The sequence below is a fragment of the Ranitomeya variabilis genome, chromosome 5 (genome assembly GCF_051348905.1).
Source record: "Ranitomeya variabilis isolate aRanVar5 chromosome 5, aRanVar5.hap1, whole genome shotgun sequence".
Taxonomy (NCBI): Eukaryota; Metazoa; Chordata; class Amphibia; order Anura; family Dendrobatidae; genus Ranitomeya; species Ranitomeya variabilis.
Genome location: NC_135236.1, coordinates 317,665,009 through 317,689,740, shown reverse-complemented (window position 1 = coordinate 317,689,740; position 24,732 = coordinate 317,665,009). Strand labels below are relative to the sequence as shown.

The 24,732-nt window shown below is 44.3% G+C and overlaps 1 protein-coding gene across 2 annotated transcripts in view; it reads left to right on the top strand.

The window, feature by feature from the left end:
- The first annotated feature begins 1,843 nt into the window (after positions 1 to 1,843).
- Positions 1,844 to 24,732, top strand: part of GRM3 (glutamate metabotropic receptor 3) — a 500,188-nt gene continuing 477,299 nt past the window's right edge. For both annotated transcript variants that reach the window (XM_077264652.1, XM_077264653.1), the window contains exon 1: positions 1,844 to 2,434. The gene's annotated coding sequence lies outside the window, so the exon portion shown is untranslated. The remainder of the gene's footprint in view (positions 2,435 to 24,732) is intronic.

The window sequence follows — 24,732 nt, the reverse complement described above, 5'->3', positions numbered from 1 at the left end:
AGAACACGGTCCCTACAGTCAAACATGGTGGAGGTTCCCTGATGTTTTGGGATTGCTTTGCTGCCTCTGGCACTGGACTGCTTGACCGTGTGCATGGCATTATGAAGTTTGAAGACTACCAACAAATTTTGCAGCATAATGTAGGGCACTGTGTGAGAAACCTGGGTCTCCCTCAGAGGTCATGGGTCTTCCAGCAGGACAATGACCCAAAACACACTTCAAAAAGCACTAGAAAATGGTTTGAGAGAAAGCACTGGAGACTTCTAAGGTGGCCAGCAATGAGTCCAGACCTGAATCCCATAGAACACCTGTGGAGAGATCTAAAAATGGCAGTTTGGAGAAGGCACCCTTCAAATATCAGGGACCTGGAGCAGTTTGCCAAAGAAGGATGGTCTAAAATTCCAGCAGAGCATTGTAAGAAACTCATTGATGGTTACCGGAAGCGGTTGTTCGCAGTTATTTTGGCTAAAGGTTGTGCAACCAAATATTAGGCTGAGAGTGCCAATACTTTTGTCTGGCCCATTTTTGGAGTTTTGTGTGAAATGTAGTGTTGAGCATTCCGATACTGCAAATATCGGGTATCAGCCGATATTCGCTGTATCGGAATTCCGATACCGAGTTCCGATATTTTTGTGATATTGGAAATCGGAATCGGAAGTTCCTATATGTTCCCAGTCATCTTCGGCGTGTGCGGTGCATATGGTTCCCAGGGTCTGGAGGAGAGGAGACTCTCCTTCAGGCCCTAGGATCCATATTCATGTAAAAAATACACCCTGGACCTCAGCGGTGCAACTGGCAGCCTCCGTTCCTAAGAATGCAGTGAGTGTAGGACCTGCAATGACGTCGCAGTCTTGTAACTGGTTGCGTGAGCGGTCGCGTGACCACGACGTCATCACAGGTCCTACACTCACTGCATTAGGAACGGAGGCTGCCGGTTGCACCGCTGAGAACCGGGGGCTGTCGGAGGGGTGAGTATATCCATATTTTTATTTTTATTCTTTATTTTTTACATGAATATGGATCCCAGGGCCTGAAGGAGAGTTTCCTCTCCTTCAGACCCTGGGAACCATCCAGGATCGCTTCCGATATTTGTGTCCCATTGACTTCCATTGGTATCGGGTATCGGTATCGGCGATATCCGATATTTTTTGGATATCGGCCGATCCAATACCGATACTTTTGAATATCGGAAGGTATCGCTCAACAACTAGTGAAATGATCAATGTTTTGCTTTTTGCTTCATTCTCTTTTGTGTTTTTTCATTTAAGACAAATTAAATGAAGGTAATAATACCAAAGAATTTGTGTTTGCAATCATTTTCAGGAAGAAACTGAGTATTATCTGACAGAATTGCAGGGGTGTCAATATTTTTGGCCACAACTGTAGATAGATAGATAGATAGATAGATAGATAGATAGATAGATAGATAGATCTATAGATAGATAATGGATAGATAGATAGATAGATAGATAGATAGATAGATAGATAGATCTATAGATAGATAATGGATAGATAGATAGATAGATAGATAGATAGATAGATAGATGAGAGGTAGATAGATAGATAGATAGATAGATAGATAGATAGATAGATGAGAGGTAGCTAGATATGGGATATAGATAATTGATAGACAGACAGATAGAAATGGGACATAGCTGTAGCAGAACAGTCTAGCATTACTCCTTGTCTCTCACTGTGGGAGCAGTACATGCTTATTGTCTCATCCCCTAATGAAATGACACCCAGGCTATTTTCCTCGCCTTTGTGCTCAGTTTCACCCCTTGCCTGTGAGTGGGGTGAGTGGCAGGTGACGTCAGAGTGGGTGTGCCAGGAGACGGAGAAGGTGATGCTTGGTACCGTGGGGCGGCAGATAGATGTGCAGGCTGCTGGAGGAGCAGCCTGGTGCACCGGAGACCCCTCAGCCTGTGATGGAAGCTGCTGTGAGAGCAGAGAGTGTGGTCTCTCATTAAGCACAGTATGGGAACGGGAGGCCACTCGGAGGACTAATTGTCCGGCAGCAGCAGCGCTGCCAAGGATGCCAGGAGCAAACAAGCATCAAAGTTCCAGGAGCCGCTACTCTCCTATCTGAATAGCAAGTGGCAGAATTCACTATTCTTAATTAGCAGGAGCTGAATCAGCCCCAGAGGGAAACCCTTAAGTAAAATGAGGAACAGAATAGAACAAAAGCTTAGGATCTGGTCTTAGAAAATGACATTAAAGCCAACACAGTTCCACATTCCTGCTTTACTAACTGATCACAGCAGTGGTAACTGGCGTGTAGGAGACGGGAGCCCTCATCCTGAGAGGACGGACTGGAAGACATGCACTCAAAGTACAGGGACCAAGTACAAGTTCTGCCCCAAGTCCCAGTGTGATGCTGGATGGAGGGGACGACGCTGCCTGGGACGTGTGAGCTCAGCGCCACCTGCAGCAGGTAAGCAGAACATGTGTGACCATGACCAGCAGCATGCACCCTGACCGTCTGCAGCAGGTAAGCAGAACATGTGTGACCATGACCAGCAGCATGCACCCTGACCGTCTGCAGCAGGTAAGCAGAGCATGTGTGACCATGACCGGCAGCATGCACCCTGACCGTCTGCAGCAGGTAAGCAGAACATGTGTGACCATGACCAGCAGCATGCACCCTGACCGTCTGCAGCAGGTAAGCAGAACATGTGTGACCATGACCAGCAGCATGCACCCTGACCGTCTGCAGCAGGTAAGCAGAGAAAGTGTGACCATGACCAGCAGCATGCACCCTGACCGTCTGCAGCAGGTAAGCAGAACATGTGTGACCATGACCAGCAGCATGCACCCTGACCGTCTGCAGCAGGTAAGCAGAACATGTGTGACCATGACCAGCAGCATGCACCCTCACCGTCTGCAGCAGGTAAGCAGAGAAAGTGTGACCATGACCAGCAGCATGCACCCTGACCGTCTGCAGCAGGTAAGCAGAACATGTGTGACCATGACCAGCAGCATGCACCCTGACCGTCTGCAGCAGGTAAGCAGAGAAAGTGTGACCATGACCAGCAGCATGCACCCTGACCGTCTGAAGCAGGTAAGCAGAACATGTGTGACCATGACCGGCAGCATGCACCCTGACCGTCTGCAGCAGGTAAGCAGAGAAAGTGTGACTGTGACCAGCAGCATGCACCCTGACCGTCTGCAGCAGGTAAGCAGAACATGTGTGACCATGACCAGCAGCACGCACCCTGACCGTCTGCAGCAGGTAAGCAGAGAAAGTGTGACCATGACCAGCAGCATGCACCCTCACCGTCTGCAGCAGGTAAGCAGAACATGTGTGACCATGACCGGCAGCATGCACCCTGACCGTCTGCAGCAGGTAAGCAGAGAAAGTGTGACTGTGACCAGCAGCATGCACCCTGACCGTCTGCAGCAGGTAAGCAGAACATGTGTGACCATGACCAGCAGCACGCACCCTGACCGTCTGCAGCAGGTAAGCAGAGAAAGTGTGACCATGACCAGCAGCATGCACCCTGACCGTCTGCAGCAGGTAAGCAGAACATGTGTGACCATGACCAGCAGCACGCACCCTGACCGTCTGCAGCAGGTAAGCAGAGAAAGTGTGACAATGACCAGCAGCATGCACCCTCACCGTCTGCAGCAGGTAAGCAGAACATGTGTGACCATGACCAGCAGCATGCACCCTGACCGTCTGCAGCAGGTAAGCAGAGAAAGTGTGACCATGACCGGCAGCATGCACCCTGACCGTCTGCAGCAGGTAAGCAGAGCATGTGTGACCATGACCGGCAGCATGCACCCTGACTGTCTGCAGCAGGTAAGCAGAGAAAGTGTGACTGTGTCCACCTGCAGCAGGTAAGCATAGCATGTGTGACCATGACCAGCAGCATGCACCCTGACCGTCTGCAGTAGATTGGATGGGGGGAGCTGATATTTTCACATAAATAAAAACATTTTACATACAGGCATAAGAGACCAGTAACAATGTAATGGCACCTCTGTGTCCTTCTCTGGCACTCCCCTATTATATGAAATGTTACAATAGTTAATATTACATTACAATATGTGAAATTACATTTATTTCTCAGTTTTTTACAATTAATTCATATGTTTATTAATGAATAGACTTATGGAGACATGGCCGGATTAAAAATATAGATAGATTGATGGATGAATATGAGATAGACAATTGATAGATAAGATAGATATTGACTGATCGATATATAAAAGTTAAAGTTTATATGGATGATATCTAGATGATAGATAGCTAGAAAGATCATAGATACATAGATTATAGATAGATAGATAGATACTGTAGATAGATAGATAGATAGATAGATAGATAGATAATTGAAAAAAAGGTTGAGTTGATCTGGTTATTTCTCAGCTATTTGGGGTAATGTCTTCTTCAGAATAATGTGGCTTCACCAGCAGTCCCATGTGAAACCACAGACTTGGGGGATCGTATTCTCCCACCATCAGCTCTGCAGTATCTGTATATACAGTGCATGCATCCCTATATACCCGCTGCATGTCCTGCCTGATGGATTCTGTTACCTTCACAATGAAGACATTTGACATAGTTGACAGTAGTCATTCCCCTGGAGTGAAGCAGCTGCCTCATTGGTTAGTGCCTCTTCCACTAATGAAGCAGTGGATAACTACTATGAAGCAGCACAAGTGCCTGTTACAGCAGTTATGCAATCTTCAGACTTACTTATAAAGGAGACGGTTGATCTTTAGCCAATTCCTGGTGATATAAGAATAAGGTGACATAATATTTTGTATGCCTGATCCTCTTCCTAAACTCCATAAAGAGCCTGTTCTGTATTGTCATTAACGTGATGGAATATCACAATTTTAATATAGATTTATTATGTTTAACAATTGGAAATATATTACTTTGTTTCCATGTATAGTTCTCATATAGCTCTATTGTTCTCATTGATCTCTTGTTCTAAAACAAATAATCGTTGTGTCTATAGCCAGCTCTCCCATCAGAACTGTCATTCACAGGGAAGGTATCTGTTAATGGAGGATTGCTGGGTCATGAGACTAATTCATCATGATTCCATCCAGTGGGGCACTCAGCTAAGTAAAATGCTACTGTGCATGTATACTGAAGCAGTGTGACCACAGATGAATGAACTCCAGACACTTTATCTCAGGAGTGAAGCTTTGCTGACATCAGTTCCCATGGGGGACTTCAAGCAGAGACAAAGAGGTAACAGAGGATCAGTACTGTGGAATGACAGTCCCTGAAGGGGAACATGTGGTCACAATTAGACACGTTCTTTGCTTTGGGCTTTTTTTTAAAGGTACTAATTACAAATGGATGTCAGTGAAATCTTTAACACCGTGAAGGACTGATTTACTCTGTAGAATAGTCACATTTTTGTATCATTCTTTTTTTTTTTTAGTGTGGGGAGGTTCAGTGTGCGACATCAAAACAAATATAATTTAAGCATGTAATTCTGATGCAGTATGGTCTATAGGGTAATTAGCATGAAAGAAATTTTGCACATATTGTGGTATAATACCATTTAATTCATGTGGTGAAGCATTTTGCCCCATCATCTCTGGTGTGTTTTATTATGTTTGTTCCTAGACCTTGGAGTTTCCATTAGATGTTAGCAGGTCTCTCATCCTCCCTTATTTATTACTTGTAAACATGGATTACTACATATAGATTATATGTTGCCGATCATATATATATTTGTTAAATGACAGCTGGTTATTATCCTTTTTGTATGCCATATTTTTTCTGATATTACAAGTACAATCTAAGAGCTGTTCTGGCACTGTCTCCTTTGCTCTAAAATTGCTGCAAACACTAAAATCGAGAAGTTCTGGCATGACTTGTATTGTTGGATTGACTGATTTAATATAATATACATTTTTTATTTAGTACAATATAAATTATGATTGTGTGTACATGTCTTCGTGAAAAGTATGCTATGCATGAACTAATAACGAAAACTCAGTCTAGTTACTAATAATCTAGGGACTCGACCTTCAAGTGATAAAAAGCAAATTTTGCACAATTTTTTTATATTTCTACCTTTTAATTTGAGCTACATATTACTCAGACATAAACTTTGGGTTTTCTTTTAGTGGAGCTACTGGATTGTAATCTAATTAAGGCAAATTAAATAGAATTTGTTGACGGGTTTGTTAGGAGTTGAGTTGCCGCTTCTGCACAGGGGGAATCTTGGGCCATCTCCGCTGCGGTCTCCCATTCTTCTCCTGCCGCAGTGGAGCCTGCTCAGCAGAGACGTCGGTCCCAGCATCTTGCTCAGTCCCACTCTGTACAAAGAGTTACTGCTGCTTCTCTGGCTTCTGCCATTGAAGTCAGTGCTGGGCAGCGGCGAATAGACGCTTGTGGGACTAAGTCCTGCTTTTCTCATTCTGAGCATGCCCTGAGTGAGATCTCTCAGTGGAGATCGAGGGTCACATGGTCAGACACTGCAGCTAAGTTCATTGGTCCTTTCAGGAAGGTCCTTTAAGTGCAAAGGCTAAGTCTTGCTTTGCACACACTGAGCATGCCCAGGGCAAGATCTCTCAGTGGAGATTTAGGGTCACATGCTCTGGTATGACAGTCTCTCATTGGTCCTTTTAGGAAGGTCTTTTACTTGCTGCAGCTATATAAGGCTCGCATGGCTGCACGGCCATGCGCTAGTGTACATTTTTATACGTGTGTTTGTTGTGAGTGCAAGTCGTTCATTAATTACCCCTACCCTATTGTATGAAAGCTCGCGTAAGGTGTATGACTGCTATCTAGCGTCCGACTAAACACTCCACGTGTTACACACGAGTCAGCGTCTATCGCTGTGACCGCCAGTGCGGCGCCACGTGCCAGTAGTGCGCTTAACCCACGTCTGGGTACTAGTGGTGTCTGCCAGCACGGCACAGTTCGCACTTCGGTGCTCTTGCTATTCCTACACACTCAGTTGCGGTGTGGTGAGCAAGTTGTCTGAACGGACTTCTACCCTGAGTCTTGGGATTGAGTTCGCCGACTCCTTGCTTGCACTCATTTGTGCGGTATTGCGGACCTGTGGCTTAGCAGGGTTCGCTTCCACCACCATATAGCGCCGCCATTTGCTAGCAGCGGGTTTTCACCTGCACGGTGGACCCCGGACTGCGAACGCACCAATATTATTACATCTTTTACTTGGTGCATTCCGCCAGTCCTAACAGAACACTAGCGCCAGGGTCTGGCTAGTAAATGGCGGACGATCAGCGTTTACAGCAGTACATCCAGCAGCTGGAGGGAAGGTTGGCGGCTCTTGAGCGTTCAACTTCGGCTGTGGATGTCACTGCTGTCGCTGTTCAGGCTGCAAGTGTAGCTGCAGCCAGTTTGTCCGCTGCCACCCCTGCCCCGACTTTATCCCGTCTCCCACTTACCGACAAGTTTGCTGGTGACAGTAAGCAATGTCGCGGATTCGTGAGCCAGTGCTCCATACACCTTGAGCTTCTGGTGTCACGTTTCCCTACGGAACGGGCGAAAGTGGGATTTATTCTATCTCTCCTGTCGGGCAGGGCGTTGGAGTGGGCAACGCCACTTTGGGAGCATGATGATCATGCGGTACAGAGTGCTCCTCTCTTTCTGGATGCACTGAAGCAGGTCTTCTTAGGACCTCGTGTTACCCACGATACCGCGCTCCAGTTGTTGACTATTACTCAGGGCTCGTCCGTGGTCAGCCGGTTTGCCATCCAGTTCCGGACTCTAGCTTCAGAGTTAGAGTGGCCAGACAAAGTTCTAATTCCGGTGTTCTGGAAGGGACTGGCAGACCACGTGAAGGACGCCTTGGCCACCAGGGAGATACCCGCTACTCTGGAGGAGCTTATTTCTGTATCTACCCGCATTGATCTCTGTTTTCACGAGTGGAGGTTAGAGCGGACCCAGTGTAGGCAAAAGGTTTCGGCTGGCTCCTACCTTCGCCAGACATCTTGTATCTCCTGTTTTGGCGTCCGACTCCCATGAGGCCATGGAGGTTTCTCGAGCGGGACCTAAGTCTCAGGCCGCTCGAGTATCCGTGGTTTGCAAGTATTGTCACCAACTAGGACATTATGCCAATAAATGTCCACGGCGATCGGGAAACGATCACGTCTAGTAACCATTGGGGGAGGTTCACTAGACACTGCTACATTTTCCTCCAAACTGTCCTTTAAAGGGACAATCCTGTTAGGCTCTTCCACTCGAACAGTCGAGCTTTGTGTGGATTCAGGAGCAGAGGGGAATTTTATGTCCTCTGCTTTTGCTTTGCGCCACGCTATACCATTAGTTATGCTCGCTAAACCTGTAACAGTTAGAGTTGTGAATGGGACCACACTTCCACTGCAAATCACACATCAGACTGTCCCTTTCTCGTTGTCCATGTCCCCTTCCCACCAGGAGATTATTTCCCTTCTTGTCCTTCCCGAGGGAATGGATGAGATTTTACTGGGAATACCCTGGCTCCGTTTCCACTCTCCACATATTGAGTGGTCCTCAGGGAGAATATTGGGTTGGAGTAAGGCTTGTATGGGCTGGTGTGTGAGTGAGTGTGTACAGGTTTCTTCTACCGAGGTACCCGTAAACCTTCTCTTCCCAAATGTTATTGGTGCTATGTAGACGTATTCTCTAAAAAGGCAGCTGAGACTCTACCGCCTCATCGCCCATACGACTGTCTTATTGACCTCTTGCCTGGAGCCGAACCTCCTCGGGGAAGGGTATATCCCCTCTCTCTCCCTGAGACGGAGGCTATGTCTCAATACATCCAGGAGAATTTGGCAAGAGGATTCATTAGGAAGTCAGTGTCTCCCACAGGGGCGGGATTCTTCTTCGTACAGAAGAAGAACGGGGAATTACGTCCTTGCATCGATTACAGGGGTCTTAATGCCATCACCATTAAAAATAAATACCCTTTGCCCCTGATTTCTGAGCTCTTTGACAGGCTAAGGGGAGCAAGGGTTTTCACCAAATTAGATCTGCGGGGTGCCTACAACCTGATTCGCATCCGTGAGGGGGACGAATGGAAAACGGCTTTTAATACCAGGGATGGGCACTATGAGTATCTGGTGATGCCCTTCGGGCTCTGTAATGCCCCAGCCGTTTTTCAGGACTTTGTGAACGATATCTTCCGGGATATGCTTTCCACCTCGGTCGTAGTCTATCTGGATGATATTCTCATCTTCTCTCCAGATATTGACTCCCACCGGAGAGATGTTGGCAGAGTCTTCGAACTCCTACGGGCGAATTCTCTTTATGCAAAGTTGGAGAAGTGTGTGTTTGAGCAGGAGTCTTTACCTTTCCTTGGCTATATCATCTCTGCCCAGGGATTGGCTATGGATCCTGCCAAGCTACAGGCTGTGATGGACTGGCAAGAACCCCATTCTCTTAAAGCGGTGCAGCGCTTTATGGGGTTCATAAATTACTATCGCCAGTTCATTCCCCACTTCTCAACTTTGGTAGCTCCCTTGGTATCCCTCACCAAGTAAGGAGCGAATCCCAAATTGTGGTCGGAAGAGGTCTCCAAGGCCTTCACTTCTACTAAGTCTCATTTTGCTAGCGCTCCCATCTTAAATCGTCCCGATGTGGACAAGCCATTCCTAATTGAGGTGGATGCCTCATCCGTTGGTGCTGGAGCAGTCCTCTATCAAAAGGATGCTCAAGGCCGGAAGCATCCATGCTTCTTCTTCTCAAAGACCTTCACGCCAGCAGAGAGAAATTACGCCATCGGGGATAGGGAGTTGCTAGCAATGAAGTTGGCCTTTTCAGAATGGAGACATCTTTTGGAAGGTGCTCGGTTTCCCTTCCAAGTCTTCACAGACCACAAAAATTTGGTCTATTTGCATACAGCTCAGCGGCTGAATTCTCGTCAGGCCAGATGGTCCTTGTTCTTCTCCCGGTTCCACTTCACTCTCCATTATCTCGCCGGGGAGAAGAACATTCGTGCTGACGCCCTCTCTCGCTCCCTTGTGTCAACTGAGGAGGACGAGGAGGAGCCTCGGCTTATTGTCCCTTCAGAGAGTCTTAGAACCGTAGCTCCGGTTTCGCTAGAGTCTGTGCCTCCGGGCAAGACTTTTGTTCCCATCAATTTGCGACCGGAGGTTCTCTCTTGGGCTCATTCGTTCAGAGTGGGTGGACACTTTGGGGCAAAGAGGACATCTGACTTGCTGGCGAGAACGTACTGGTGGCCACATATGGTTCGTGACATCGGGGACTACGTTCGGGCAGGTGTCTCTTGTGCCAAAAATAAGTCTCTTCGTCAACGGCCAGCTGGTTTGTTATACCCTCTGCCGGTGGCAGACAGGCCCTGGGAGATGGTCGGGATGGACTTTGTTGTGGGTTTGCCCAAGTCTCGTGGCTGTACCGTCATTTGGGTAATCACCGACCATTTTTCTAAAATGGTGCATTTGGTGCCGCTTCCTCGGCTACCTTCTGCACGGGCCTTGGCAGCGTTATTTATTAAGCATATCTTCCGCCTTCACGGTATGCCGGACAAAATTGTCAGTGATCGGGGTCCCCAGTTGGCGTCTCGGTTCTGGAGAGAGCTTTGCCATCTTCTCAGTATTGAGTTAAATCTCTCTTCTGCCTATCATCCCGAGACGAATGGGTTGGTAGAGAGAGTCAACCAGACCTTGGTCACATATCTGCAACATTTTGTCTCTGCTAGGCAAGATGACTGGGCATCTTTGCTATCATGGGCGGAGTTTGCTCTGAACAATGCTGTAGCCGACTCCACTGGACAGACCCCATTCCTCCTTAACTATGGTCAGCATCCGCGGGTACCTGTGCCCATGCCTGTGTCCTCCGCCGATTCCAGGGTGGCAGACTGGGCTGTGGAGGCGCGGGACATTTGGGATCGCACTCAGGATGCCATTCGGGCTTCCAAGGAGAGAATGAGGTCCTCCGCTGATGCACATCGGCGCCCCGCTCCGACCTTTGCTCCTGGTGACTTAGTGTGGCTCTCCGCCCGTAACATCAGGCTGCGAGTTGAGTCTACAAAGTTTGCACCTCGCTACTTAGGTCCTTTTAAGGTTCTCGAATGGGTTAATCCCGTGGTCTACCTTTTAGCCCTTCCGCCTCGCCTAGGTATCACCGACACCTTTCATGTGTCCCTTTTGAAGCCCGTATACATGTCCCGGTTTTCCGAGTCATCTGCTGGGACATCAGGTTCGTCTACAGACGATTACGAGGTGAATGCCATTCTGGGATACAAGGTGGTACATGGCAAAAAATTTTATCTGGTGGATTGGAAAGGCTGTGGTCCTGAGGACAGGTCTTGGGAGCCTGCTGAGCACATTCGGGCTCTGCAGCTTATTGCTGCCTTCGAGCGTAGCGAGGTCCAAGGAGGGGGGGTAATGTTAGGGGTCGAGATCCCGCTTCTGCACAGGGGGAATCTCGGGCCGTCTCTGCTGCGGTCTCCCATTCTTCTCCTGCCGCAGTGGAGCCTGCTCAGCAGAGACGTCGGTCCCAGCGTCTTGCTCAGTCCCGCTCTGTACAAAGAGTTACTGCTGCTTCTCTGGCTTCTGCCATTGAAGTCAGTGCTGGGCAGCGGCAAATAGACGCTTGTGGGACTAAGTCCTGCTTTTCTCATTCTGAGCATGCCCTGAGTGAGATCTCTCAGTGGAGATCGAGGGTCACATGGTCAGACACTGCAGCTAAGTTCATTGGTCCTTTCAGGAAGGTCCTTTAAGTGCAAAGGCTAAGTCTTACTTTGCACACACTGAGCATGCCCAGGGCAAGATCTCTCAGTGGAGATTTAGGGTCACATGCTCTGGTATGACAGTCTCTCATTGGTCCTTTTAGGAAGGTCTTTTACTTGCTGCAGCTATATAAGGCTCGCATGGCCGCACGGCCATGCGCTAGTGTACATTTGTATACGTGTGTTTGTTGTGAGTGCAAGTCGTTCATTAATTACCCCTACCCTATTGTATGAAAGCTCGCGTAAGGTGTATGACTGCTACCTAGCGTCCGACTAAGCACTCCACGTGTTACACACGAGTCAGCGTCTATCGCTGTGACCGCCAGTGTGGCGCCACGCGCCAGTAGTGCGCTTCTTAACCCACGTCTGGGTACTAGTGGTGTCTGCCAGCACGGCACAGTTCGCACTTCGGTGCTCTTGCTATTCCTACACACTCAGTTGCGGTGTGGTGAGCAAGTTGTCTGAACGGACTTCTACCCTGAGTCTTGGGATTGAGTTCGCCGACTCCTTGCTTGCACTCATTTGTGCGGTATTGCGGACCTGTGGCTTAGCAGGGTTCGCTTCCACCGCCATATAGCGCCGCCATTTGCTAGCAGCGGGTTTTCACCTGCACGGTGGACCCCGGACTGCGAACGCACCAATATTATTACATCTTTTACTTGGTGCGTTCCGCCAGTCCTAACAGGGTTTTGCTTTATAATCTGAGAGCACCATAATTTATGAGCAGAGACCCTACTTACCGTGCGGTGTTTTAGTGTTTCAATACAATCAGTGTTTTATGAGGGTAGTCACATCCTAATTGGAGTAAGGGTTTAGGAATTACAGTTGCCTACTTTTAAAGGGACAAAAGGTAGTTGGACAAAATGGGATCCCATGGGCTATTCACCTGTTAATCCATTGATAAGTATCAATTAAGGCAAAAGGTCTGGAGCTGATTCCAAGTGTGGTATTTACATTTGCTGTGAACCCACAACATACGGTCAAAGGAGCTCTCAGTGGAAGAGAAACAGACCATCATTAGGCTGAAAAAAAAAATCCATCCGGCGATAGCAGAAATGTCAGGCGTGGCCAAATCAACAGTTTGGTACATTCTGCCAAAAAAGAGTTCACTGGTAAACTTGGAACTTAAAAAGGCCTGGACATTCATGGAAGATGGAAGACAAGAGTAGTGGTTGACTGCAGAACCCTTTTCATGGTGAAGAAAAATCCCTTCCCAACATCCACCCAAGTGAAGAATGTTCTCCAGGAAGTAGGTATTTCAGTATCTAACTGTACCATAAAGAGAAGACTTCATGAGAGCAAATACAGAGAGTTCACCACAAAGTGCAAACTATTAATCAGCCTTAGAAATAGAAAGGCCAGATTAGACTTTGCCAAAGAGCATCTAAAGAAGCCAGTCCAATTCTGGAAAAAGCATTCTTTGGATAGATAATACTAAGATTAATTTGCACAAAATTGATGGGAAGAAGATAGTATGGAGAAGGCATTTCTACATGCTCCTGCTTGTTTATTTCTTGAAGTACAGTATATGGTTGTAAAAACTAAATATGAAAAAATCTAATATATTATTTAATTAAATTAACAAAAGGAAAAAATCACTGCTGAACGTCACTTGTATAAAATTAGAGACTTGACTTCGAGATAAGATGAGGCAGGATTCACATATACATGTTTTGAAGTTAGAGCAAGGATCGTAGTGTTCAGACTGGCCACAGGACTAGAAATGGACAGCATCATGAGACTGTAACGTTCAGGTTAGAAGACTGGCGGGCGGTCTGTGCTGCAGACCGTGAACCAAAAATGTATGAATCTGGCATTATAGGGATCCATAGATCTATAACTTTTTGTTATGACAGTTGTATATATTGCACCATTTTGACATAATACGACTATATACGGTAATCGCTTTTACTCTATTTTTTAGAGGATCACCAAAAAAAAGAAACAATTTCAATTTTTTTCTAAAAGCTAAAGTAACTATATATTTATCTCATTCAGCAACTGATCCTACTAGAGCTGGCTGAGCTTTTGAGCCTGCTCCAAAACACACCTTGAACCATTTCATAAAGAAAGTGAATTATAGATTGCTGCATCACATGCTTCATGGACAAAAGTGATAGGTTTTGGATGAGTTAAGCTGGAGAGTCAAGGAAAAGCAGTCAACAATTGCTCAGCATTTTTAGACGGTACCATTGTAGTACTGGCAGTATGTTTAGGGTTGTTGTCCTGATGTAAGGTGAATTTAAGTCCCAGTCTCAGTCTTTTGCATCATCTAAAAGGTTTTCCTCCAGGATTGCAATGTATTTGGCTCCTTCAATCTCCCCATCAATTCTGACCAGGTTCCTTGTCCCTGCTGAAGAAAAGCATCCCTACAGCATGATGTTGCCTCCATCATGTTTTTTTCAGAGATGGTATTTTCAGGGTAATGTGCAGTGTTAATTTTTCGCCACACATAGCGCTTTGCATTTAGCCTAAAAAGTCCTACTTTGGTCTCATTTGACCAGAGTACCTTTCTACACATGCTAGCTGTGTCCCCTGCATGGCTTTTTACAAACTGCAAACGGAACTTCCCATGGCTTGCCTTCAAAATGGCTTTCTTTACCACTTTTCTATAAAGGGCAGATTTATAAAGTACAAGACTAAATAGTTGTCCTGTGGACTGACTCTCGCACCTGAGCTGCAGATCTTTGCAGATCCTCCAGAGTGACTGTGGGCCTCTTGGCTTCTTCTCTAATTAGTGTTCTCCTTTCTTGTGATGTCAGTTTAGGTGGACAGTGATGTCTTGGTAGGTTTGCAATTGCGCCATATTCCATATTTTTGGATGATGGATTGAACAGTGCTCTGCAAGATAGTCAGAGCTTGGGCTATTTTTTTTATAACCTAACCCTGTTTTACTCTTATCTACAACTTTATCCCTGATCTGTCTGGTGTGATCCTTGGTTTTCATAATGCTGGTTGATCCCTAATGTTCTAAAAAAGAAAAACTCTGTGGCCTTCACAGAGAAGATGTAGTTATACTGTGAATACATTACACACAGGTGGACTCAATGTACTAATTATATGACTTCTGGAGGCAATTGGTCAATCAGGTTTTTATTCAGGGGTATCAGAATATGGCTACGTGTCCATGATCCTGAATGAGCAGCGCTGTGGATGCAGCATATTTTCACTGGGTTCTATTGAACGCCGGTAAATCTGCATGTGTTCACTGAACCATGCAGATTTACCGTGCTCAATACATTCTATTGATGTCAATTCTGTTGCAGAGGCTTGAGTCTCCGCAAGAGAAATTGTCATGCTGCGGTATTGAAAGACGCGCAGCATCGCAGCATGTCAGTCTCCACAGGTGTTCCGAACTTGCACATTGTCTGATAGTGGACATGGGATTTCTATGCTGTAATATCTGGCCGCTGTAGGTTTGATGCTGCATAAATACACAGCGTCAAAACCGCAGCAATTCCTGAATGTGGGAACGTACCCTAAAGGGGGCTGAATACAAATGCACATTACAATTTTCAGATTTATATTTTTAAATAATTAGAAAACTACAGTATGTATAATTTTATTAACATCTCAAAATACCCACTACATTAGGTTGATATATCAAATAAAATCCTAATAAAATATGTTTAAGTTTGTGGTTGTGAAGTGAAAAAAGGTGGAAGCATTTTTTGGTAAAGAATACTTTTTCAAGGCACTGTACCATTCATCAGACACAGTCACATGCAAAAAGCAGAACAATTATATCTAGTAATTCACAGGTAATGTAATTACAGATTAGAATGATTCTCTTTTTATAATCTTTTCATCTCCTCATATTCTCAGAGTTTACCTGCTCCGACATGAGGGCTTCCACCTTCCTTGTGCCTTAGTAGTGTCATCTTGCTACCCTTCATACTGTGCCTGCCATGATACCCAGTGCTCCCAAATGCAGGTCAGCAGTAAATAGAAATACAACCCAGAAAATAATTGACATACATGTAGTTCCTGCCAAACATAGAATTTCTGAAAAATAATGCCACACACAAAGTGCTCCCATAATATTGTGAACAGACAGTGCCTCTGATAGCATTTCTTGTGAGAAACACTGTGACTGCAAATAAATAGCACTCATCATCAGTAAGGTCACGTATGTTATTGATGAATCGACCAACAGAAATATACCATTGTGGTAGGGGATTGTTTCTACTACTTGAACACTCTGAATTGGTGGACCATTACTGTGTCTTCATTATGGCCCAATGAAGTATCCTCTGGCAGGCTTGATAGACCCTGGCTGCCTAAAAAAGTAGTCAAACCAGAATGCACACCACATATGAAGATCTAAAGAAGGTTTTTAACATTTATTAATGACCTTGTAGGGGGCATACAGAGTAGAATTTCAATATTTGCAGATGATACTAAACTCTGCAGGGTAATCAATACAGAGGAGAACAATGTTATATTACAGGTGGATTTATGTAAACTAGAAGCTTGGGCTGATAAATGGCGAATGAGCTTTAATGGGGATAAATGTAAGATCATGCACTTGGGCAGAAGTAATAAGATGTATAATTATGTGTTTAATTGTAAAACACTGGGCAAAACCGTCAATGCAAAAGTCCTGGGTGTATGGGTGGACGAAAAACTCACATTTAGTGCCCAGTATCAGGCAGCTGCTACAAAGGCAAATAAAATAATGGGATGCATTAAAAGAGGCATAGATGCTCATGAGGAGAACATAATTTTACCTATACAAGTCACTAGTTCGACCACACTTAGTATACTGTGCACAGTTCTGGTGTCCGGTGTATAAGAAAGACATAGCTGAACTAGAGCAGGTGCAGAGAAGAGCGACCAAGGTTATTAGAGGACTGGGGGGTCTGCAATACCAAGATAGGTTATTACACTTGGGGCTATTTAGTTTGGAAAAAGGAAGGCTAAGGGGTGATCTTATTTTAATGTATAAATATATGAGGGGACAGTACAAAGACCTTTCTGATGATCTTTTTACTCATAGACCTGAGACAGGGACAAGGGGGCATCCTCTACGTCTGGAGGAAAGAAGGTTTAAGCATAATAGCAGACGCGGATTCGTTACTGTAAGAGCAGTGAGACTATGGAACTCTCTGCCGTGTGATATTGTAATGAGTATTTCCCTACTAAAATGTAAGAGGGGACTGGATGCCTTTCTTGAAAAGCATAATGTTACAGGGTATATATATTAGATTCCTTGATAGGGTGTTGATCCAGGGAACTAGCCTGATTGCCGTATGTGGAGTCGGGAAGGAATTTTTTTCCCCAATGTGGAGCTTACTCTTTGCCACATGGGATTTTTTTGCCTTCCTCTGGATCAACATGTTAGGGCATGTTAGGTTAGGCTATGGGTTGAACTAGATGGACTTAACCCCTTTCTGACCTCGGACGGGATAGTACATCCGAGGTCAGAAGCCCCGGATTGATGCGGGCTCCGGCGGTGAGCCCGCATCAAAGCCGGGACATGTCAGCTGTTTTGAACAGCTGAGATGTGCCCGTAATAGGCGTGGGCAGAATCGCAATCTGCCCGCGCCTATTAACTAGTTAAATGCCGCTGTCAAACGCAGACAGCGGCATTTAACTACCGCTTCCGGCCGGGCGGCCGGAAATGATCGCATCGCCGACCCCCGTCACATGATCGGAGGTCGGCAATGCTTCAGCAGTGTAACCTCAGAGGTCCTTGAGACCTCTATGGTTACTTATTCCCCACAGCTGTGAGCGCCACCCTGTGGTCGGCGCTCACAGCACACCTGCATTTCTGCTACATAGCAGTGAACATCAGATCACGTTGTGCCTGCTTCTAGCCTCCTATGTAGGCTATTGAAGCATGGCAAAAGTAAAAAAAAAAGTAAAAAAAATGTGAAAAAAATAAAAAAAATATAAAAGTTTAAATCACCGCCCTTTTGCCCCAATCAAAATAAATCAATAATAAAAAAATCAAACCTACACATATTTGGTATCACCGCGTTCAGAATCACCCGATCTATCAATAAAAAAAACATTCACCTGATCGCTAAACAGCATAGCGAGAAAAAAATTTGAAAAAACAGAATTACGTTTTTTTGGTCACCGTGACATTGCATTAAAATGCAATAACGGGCAATCAAAAAAACGTATCTGCACCAAAATGCTATCATTAAAAACGCCAGCTCGGCACACAAAAAATAAGCCCTCAAACGACCCCAGATCATGAAAAATGGAGACGCTACAAGTATCGGAAAATGGAACAATTTTTTTTTTTTTTTTAGCAAAGTTTGGAATTTTTTTTCACCACTTAGATAAAAAATAACCTAGTCATGTTAGGTGTCTATGAGCTCGTACTGACCTGAAGAATGATAATGGCAGGTCGGTTTTAGCATTTAGTGAACCTAGTAAAAAAGCCAAGCAAAAAACAAGTGTGGGATTGCACTTTTTTTGCAATTTCACCGCACTTGGAATTTTTTTCCCGTTTTCTAGTACACGACATGCTAAAACCAATGATGTCGTTCAAAAGTACAACTCATCCCGCAAAAAATAAGCCCTCGCATGGCCAAATTGATGGAAAAATAAAAAAGTTACGGCTCTGTGAAGGAGGGGAGCGAAAAACAAACATGGAAAAACGGAAAATCCCAAGGTCAAGAAGGGGTTAAAGTTTTCCTTCAACCTTAAAAAACTATGTTACTATGTTAGAATTAGAAGTAGAGCTATGGTTAACCAAGATAATTTTGATCAGCCTGGCAGCTATTGGCAATCATCTGAGTTCTTACCAACTGCATAAAAAAGGATGGGTGTCTTGGGAAAGAAAGAATGCTTACCTTGATGTTAGGCTTTCCTAGATAATAACTTATTTCTATGTTTCTTTGTATGTCTCACTTGTTTCTGTCACACATAGCTCCTGTTTTTACACTGTGTGCAGAATTATTAGGCAAGTTGTATTTTGTTCACATGATACTTTTTATACTATTTTTTTTTGTCCTACTCCAAGCTGTTCAGGCTTGAGAGCCAACTACCAATTAAGTAAATCAGGTGATGTGCATCTCTGTAATGTGGAGGGGTGTTGTCTAATGACATCAAAACCCTATATAAGGTGTGCTTAATTATTAGGGAACTTCCTTTCCTTTGGCAAAATGGGTCAGAAGAGAGGTTTGACGGGCTCTGAAAAGTCCAAAATTGTGAGATGTCTTGCAGAGGGATGCAGCAGTCTTGAAATTGCCAAACTTTTGAACCGTGATCACCGAACAATCAAGCGTTTCATGGCAAATAGCCAACAGGGTCGCAAGAAGCGTGTTGGGCAAAAAAGGTGCAAATTACTGCCCATGAATTGAGGAAAATCAAGGGTGAAGCTGCCAAGATGCCATTTGTGACCAGTTTTGCCATATTTCAGAGCTGCAACGTTACTGGAGTAACAAAGCATAAGGTGGGCGATACTCAGGGACATGGCCAAGGTAAGGAAGGCTGAAAAACGACCACCTTTGAACAAGAAACATAAGATAAAACGTCAAGACTGGGCCAAGAAATATCTTAAGACTGACTTTTCAAAGGTTTTATGGACTGATGAAATCAGAGTGACTCTTGATGGGCCAGAGGCTGGATCAGTAAGGGTATGTGCACACGTTCAGGATTTCTTGCAGAAATTTCCTGAAGAAAACCGGAAATTTTCTGCAAGAAATCCGCATTTTTTTTTTTGCGTTTTTTTTCCGTTTTTTTCGCGTTTTTTTAGCATTCTGCAAGCGTAATTAGCTTGCAGAATGCTAAAGTTTTCCAAGCGATCTGTAGCATCGCTTGGAAAACTGACTGACAGGTTGGTCACACTTGTCAAACATAGCGTTTGACAAGTGTGACCAACTTTTTACTATAGATGCAGCTTATGCAGCATCTATAGTAAAAGATAGAATGTTTAAAAAAAATAAAAAAATGCTTATACTCACCCAGACATCTCCTCACCGGCGTCCGGCTCCTCTTCCTATAGCTGGTCTGTGCGCACAGGACCTTCCGTGACGTCACGGTCACGTGAGCGGTCACATGACCGCTCACGACCAATCACAGGACAGTGACGTCATCGGCAGGTCTTTCGCCGCACACCAGCTACAGGAACCGAACGGCAGCGTGCAGTGGAGGCGGGAAGACATCGAGGGTGAGTATAGGACTGTTTTTTATTTTAATTCTTATTTTTTGACCACTTATATGGTGCCCAGTGCGTGGAGGAGAGTCTCCTCTCCTCCACCCTGGGTACCAACCGCACATAATCTGCTTACTTCCCGCATCGTGGGCACAGCCCCGTGCGGGAAGTAAGCAGATCAATGGACTCCCAGGTGTGCGGAATCCCCTGCAATTCCGCATTTTAATGAACATGTTGCTTTTTTTTCCGCGATGCGATTTTTTCGCGGAAAAAAAGGCTACATTTGCACAAAAAATGCGGAATACACTTAAAATAATAGGAGGCATATGTAAGCGTTTTTTTCGTGTTTTTATCACGTTTTTATAGCGAAAAAACGCGAAAAAACGCGAAAAATACTGAACGTGTGCACATGGCCTAAAGGGCAGAGAGCTCCACTCCGACTCAGAAGCCAGCAAGGTGGAGGTGGGGTACTGGTATGGGCTCGTATCATCAAAGATGAACTTGTGGGACCTTATCGGATTGGGGATGGAGTGAAGCTCAACTCCCAGACATACTGCCAGTTTCTGGAAGACAACTTCAAGCAGTGGTATAGGAACAAGTCAGTATTGTTCAAGAAAAACATGATTTTAATGCAGGACAATGCTCCATCACATGGTTCCATCTACTCCACAGCATGGCTGGCCAGTAAAAGTCTCAAAGAAGAAAAAATAATGACATGGCCCCCTTGTTCACCTGATCTGAACCCTATAGAGAACCTGTGGTCCCTCATAAAATGTGAGATCTACAGGGAGGGAAAACAGTACAGCTCTCGCAACAGTGTCAGGGAGGCTGTGGTGGCTGTTGCACGCAATGTTGATCGTAAACAGATCAAGCAACTGACAGAATCTATGGATTGAGGGCTGTTGAGTGTCATCATAAAGAAAGGTGGCTATATTGGTCACTAATTTTGGGGGGGTGTTTTTGCATGTCAGATATGTTTATTTCTAAATTTTGTGCAGTTATATTGGTTTACCTGGTGAAATTAAACAAGTGAGATGGGAATATATTTGGTTTTTATTAAGTTGCCTAATGATTCTGCACAGGAATAGTTACCTGCACAAACAGATATCCTCCTAAGATAGCCAAATCTAAAAAAAAAAACACTCCAACTTCCAAAAATATTAAGCTTTGATATTTATGAGTCTTTTGGGTTGATTGAGAACATAGTTGTTGATCAATAATAAAAATAATCCTCTAAAATACAACTTGCCTAATAATTCTACACACAGTGTATACAAAGAAATTTAAATTTCTACATTAACATTCTTCCATACCTTGCAGCTCATGCTGAATAAGCTGATTTGCTAGATGTAATTTTAAACCAATATGTCTCTTCCTGCAGCATTATACAGTTCACACTATTATTTCTGTCATGTAAGCAATTAGGAAACAGGCTAAAATACTGATAAATAAAATTTCCTTTCTAAAAAGCTTCATTGTGAATCTGCTAAACTGTGAAATACTACTTAATCCACGATAACAGTCATGACTGTTTATTCAGTTTGCAAGGTACAATAAGGGTATGTGTCCACGTTCAGGATTGCATCAGGATTTGGTCAGGATTTTACATCAGTATTTGTAAGCCAAAACCAGCAGTGGTGATAAATGAAGAAGTGGAGCATATGTTTCTATTATACTTTTCCTCTAATTGTTTCACTCCTGGTTTTGGCTTACAAATACTGATGTAAAATCCTGACCAAATCCTGATGCAATCCTGAACGTGGACACATACCCTTACGGTCAAAAGTGTTAGCACCCTTGAAATTGTTCCAGAAAATGAAGTATTTCTCCCAGAAAATTATTGCAATTACACATTTATTTCCTTTGTGTGTATTGGAACAACATAAACAAAATGAGAAAAAAAAGGCATGCTGAACATAACTTCATATTTAGTTGCACATCCTCTGGAAAAAAACAACTGCAATCAATCACTTCCTAGAACCCTCAGCATTCTTCTTACACATCTCAACTGGAATTTTGGACCACTCTTCTTTTGCAAACTGCTCTAGGTCTCTCATGTTTAAAGGGTGCCTTCTCCCAAAAGAAAGTTTAAGATCTCTCCACAGGTGTCAATGAGATTTAGATCCGGCCTCATTGCTGGCCACTTCAGAACCCTCCAGCACTTGGCTTGATCTATATAGCATCTTATTTCTTTAAGTTACATATTGTATTTAGTAGTCTCCTTGGTTGGGGGCACAGTTATGCCCCTGAAAAGAAGCACTCCGTATTTTTTACCATATTTTACATTAAAAAAATTATTTTTAATATTGATTCCAATAAAGATTTATTCATCTGTTAACTATGGTTCTCTTTTTTACTTGAGCTAATTAATGTTTGGCCTAGGTGTGTGCTTTCTGTCATGAGTATGCCTTTATCTCACCCCTCTGTCTATGATGTACCCTTTTGGATTTTGAACTCGGACTTCTTGACTACACAGCTGAACTCAGCCTTTACTAGCTTCACATTACAATTGGCCTGACATTTTTTTCCACCAGTATGGATCCTATTTCTACACTGTGCAATCAGGTGTCAAATCTGACCCAGGTGGTTTAGGATCAGGCCAGGGAGCACCAGGGGCTAGAAATGTCACAGCCCAAGTTGCAGGGTCAGTTTTCTAGTGTGATGGATGCTTCCCAGAGCCCTTGTGTTGACACAGCATTTATTCTTAATTATGCCAGAGGTCTATTTTCAGTAGCCCAGGAGACAAGCTATTGTCTGAACATTGACTATTGAATTTATGTGTTTTTCTTAAGTGGGTAAAGAACCATAGTCTGTTGTCATATGAGTTTTAACAGCTGACTATTGAAATTGATGAGTGGCACTGTTTACCTTTTATATCAGCTCCTATAGTTTATTGTATTACTATCTTTGGAAGACATGGACACATGGTCATTGAACAATAGATGTTTGCTAGTATGTTCATTACCCATTGTGTAAGACCAGCTAGTTTGTTGTCCTGTAAACCAGAGATGAAGGAACTGTGCAGATTGATTAAATAGTCAAATAATGAGAGTTAAATTGATCCCACCTCCTTATGACCTGTGGATGATTGCCTGGACCACTGATGTGGGTATATAAAAAGGGATTTCTAGTCTTCTGCACAGAAAAATAAAAAGACTCTATAACAATACAGCCAGGATACCATGTCTCCAAAAAGAAAACTCTCTCTACAGAACTACAGCCAAGGCAACATGGCACCATCAAGGGGAACACAGATTTCATTCTACAGGATGTCAGTTTAAGCTGCTGCATTGACCATCAGTGAACCTATGGAGATGTTTGGAGAAGCCAGGTTGGAACCCTCCAGTCACCTGACCCTCAAGGATACATTTAGAGAAGCCAGGTTGGGCCCCTCTGGTAACCTGACATTTTGGAGACATTCGGAAAAGCTAGGTTGCTACCCTCCGGTCACCAGTTCATGCCACTTAATGGACTGTCAGCTTATTAAGCTTATAATTACCTTCTCTCAGTGGGACCCACCAAAAGTGAAGTGCCACTGATGGGGATAGTCAGCACTGGAAGCCCTCACGTCACAACTGCTCTAATCCTAGTGAGTCAGCAGAAAGGTGAGACTGTCATTTTGCACCATCTTGGGTATTTTGATGGTACTCTTCTATATGTTATTGTCTGTTGGTGGTTAAATAAAGTACAGCTCAGCCATCCAATCAAATACTGGGGCATGATGAGCTGTCAGTCTGGAGTGACTGTCTAGCCATCCAATCAAGACCAGGGTGTGCCTGGGCTTTATCCACATGTCTTGTTTAGAGTAATTACCTGGATATTTAACCAGCTCTCTGCCTTTGATTGTTTCCAATTGTAGCTTTGCTCATGAGTTATGTGCTTGTTCTGTGCCCCTTGTCTGGTATTCTAATCTTTGCTGCTCAACCTTGGATTTGTCTGGATCATCCGTTTTCCTAGCACTTTTTGTTGTGATTCGCTACCTTCTTGGAATTCTGACCTCAGAATGTTTCCTGACTATGCCTTTGTCTCACTGCTCTGTCTATGATGTACCCTTTTTGGTTTTTTGACCTCGGACATTTTGACTACCAAGCCACATGGCTTATCCGTGAGCAGTATGTAGTGTCAAAGTTCCCAGTTGCTGAAATGTGTTTTACAGAGAGCAGCATACTATAGAGCAAGTGATGTATCACTTAGTTTGTTGGATGTAGGAGCTGTGACACAATCAAAATTTTTATATGCAGCATATAACAGAGCTCAGAAAGCAAACTCCACCCACAGTGCAGCTTTCTATATACATTGTCTATTGACCATAGGCTGCTTATCAGAGGTGGTGGCATGGTAGGACCACTTGGCACAAGAGAGCTAGACTGAGCAATTATAATCTAGTGATAAAATGTTCATTCATCAACAGCATATCGCATAATAAGTGACACCGCTGAAATCTGAGTCTCATCTGCTACCTAATGCCCTTTATTAGATAGCAAAAACCTGTTAACAGATTCGCTTAAAGTCTCTTGCACTGTCTGCCAGTCAATATATCACATATAATGGCAGGCAGCAAGCTAATATGCTTAATCACCTAATGATCCGTACCAGTTGAGATGCATAGATATAGAGGTACAAAACCTATGTTCAATGGCGCCTCTTGCCACATAAGAGAATATCAGCACCAAAAATGATGAGTTTTGGTTGGGAGCCTGTTACTGATTTTACATTGAGACAACAGAGCTTTAAAGGGGTTGTCCAGTCTAAAATGAAAAGGCTGCAATCACTTTGTGTGACTGCAGACTTTTAAATCCCCCCAGTACACACACTGTATGCTGCATGGATTCACCGGTTTCTGAGCCAGGAATGGCGGTGATGGATGCAATATGCATACTTCCGGAAAGAAACCATCTAGTGAGCGTGGCCTTGCTCCATACAAGGGTATGGCACGAGAGCTCG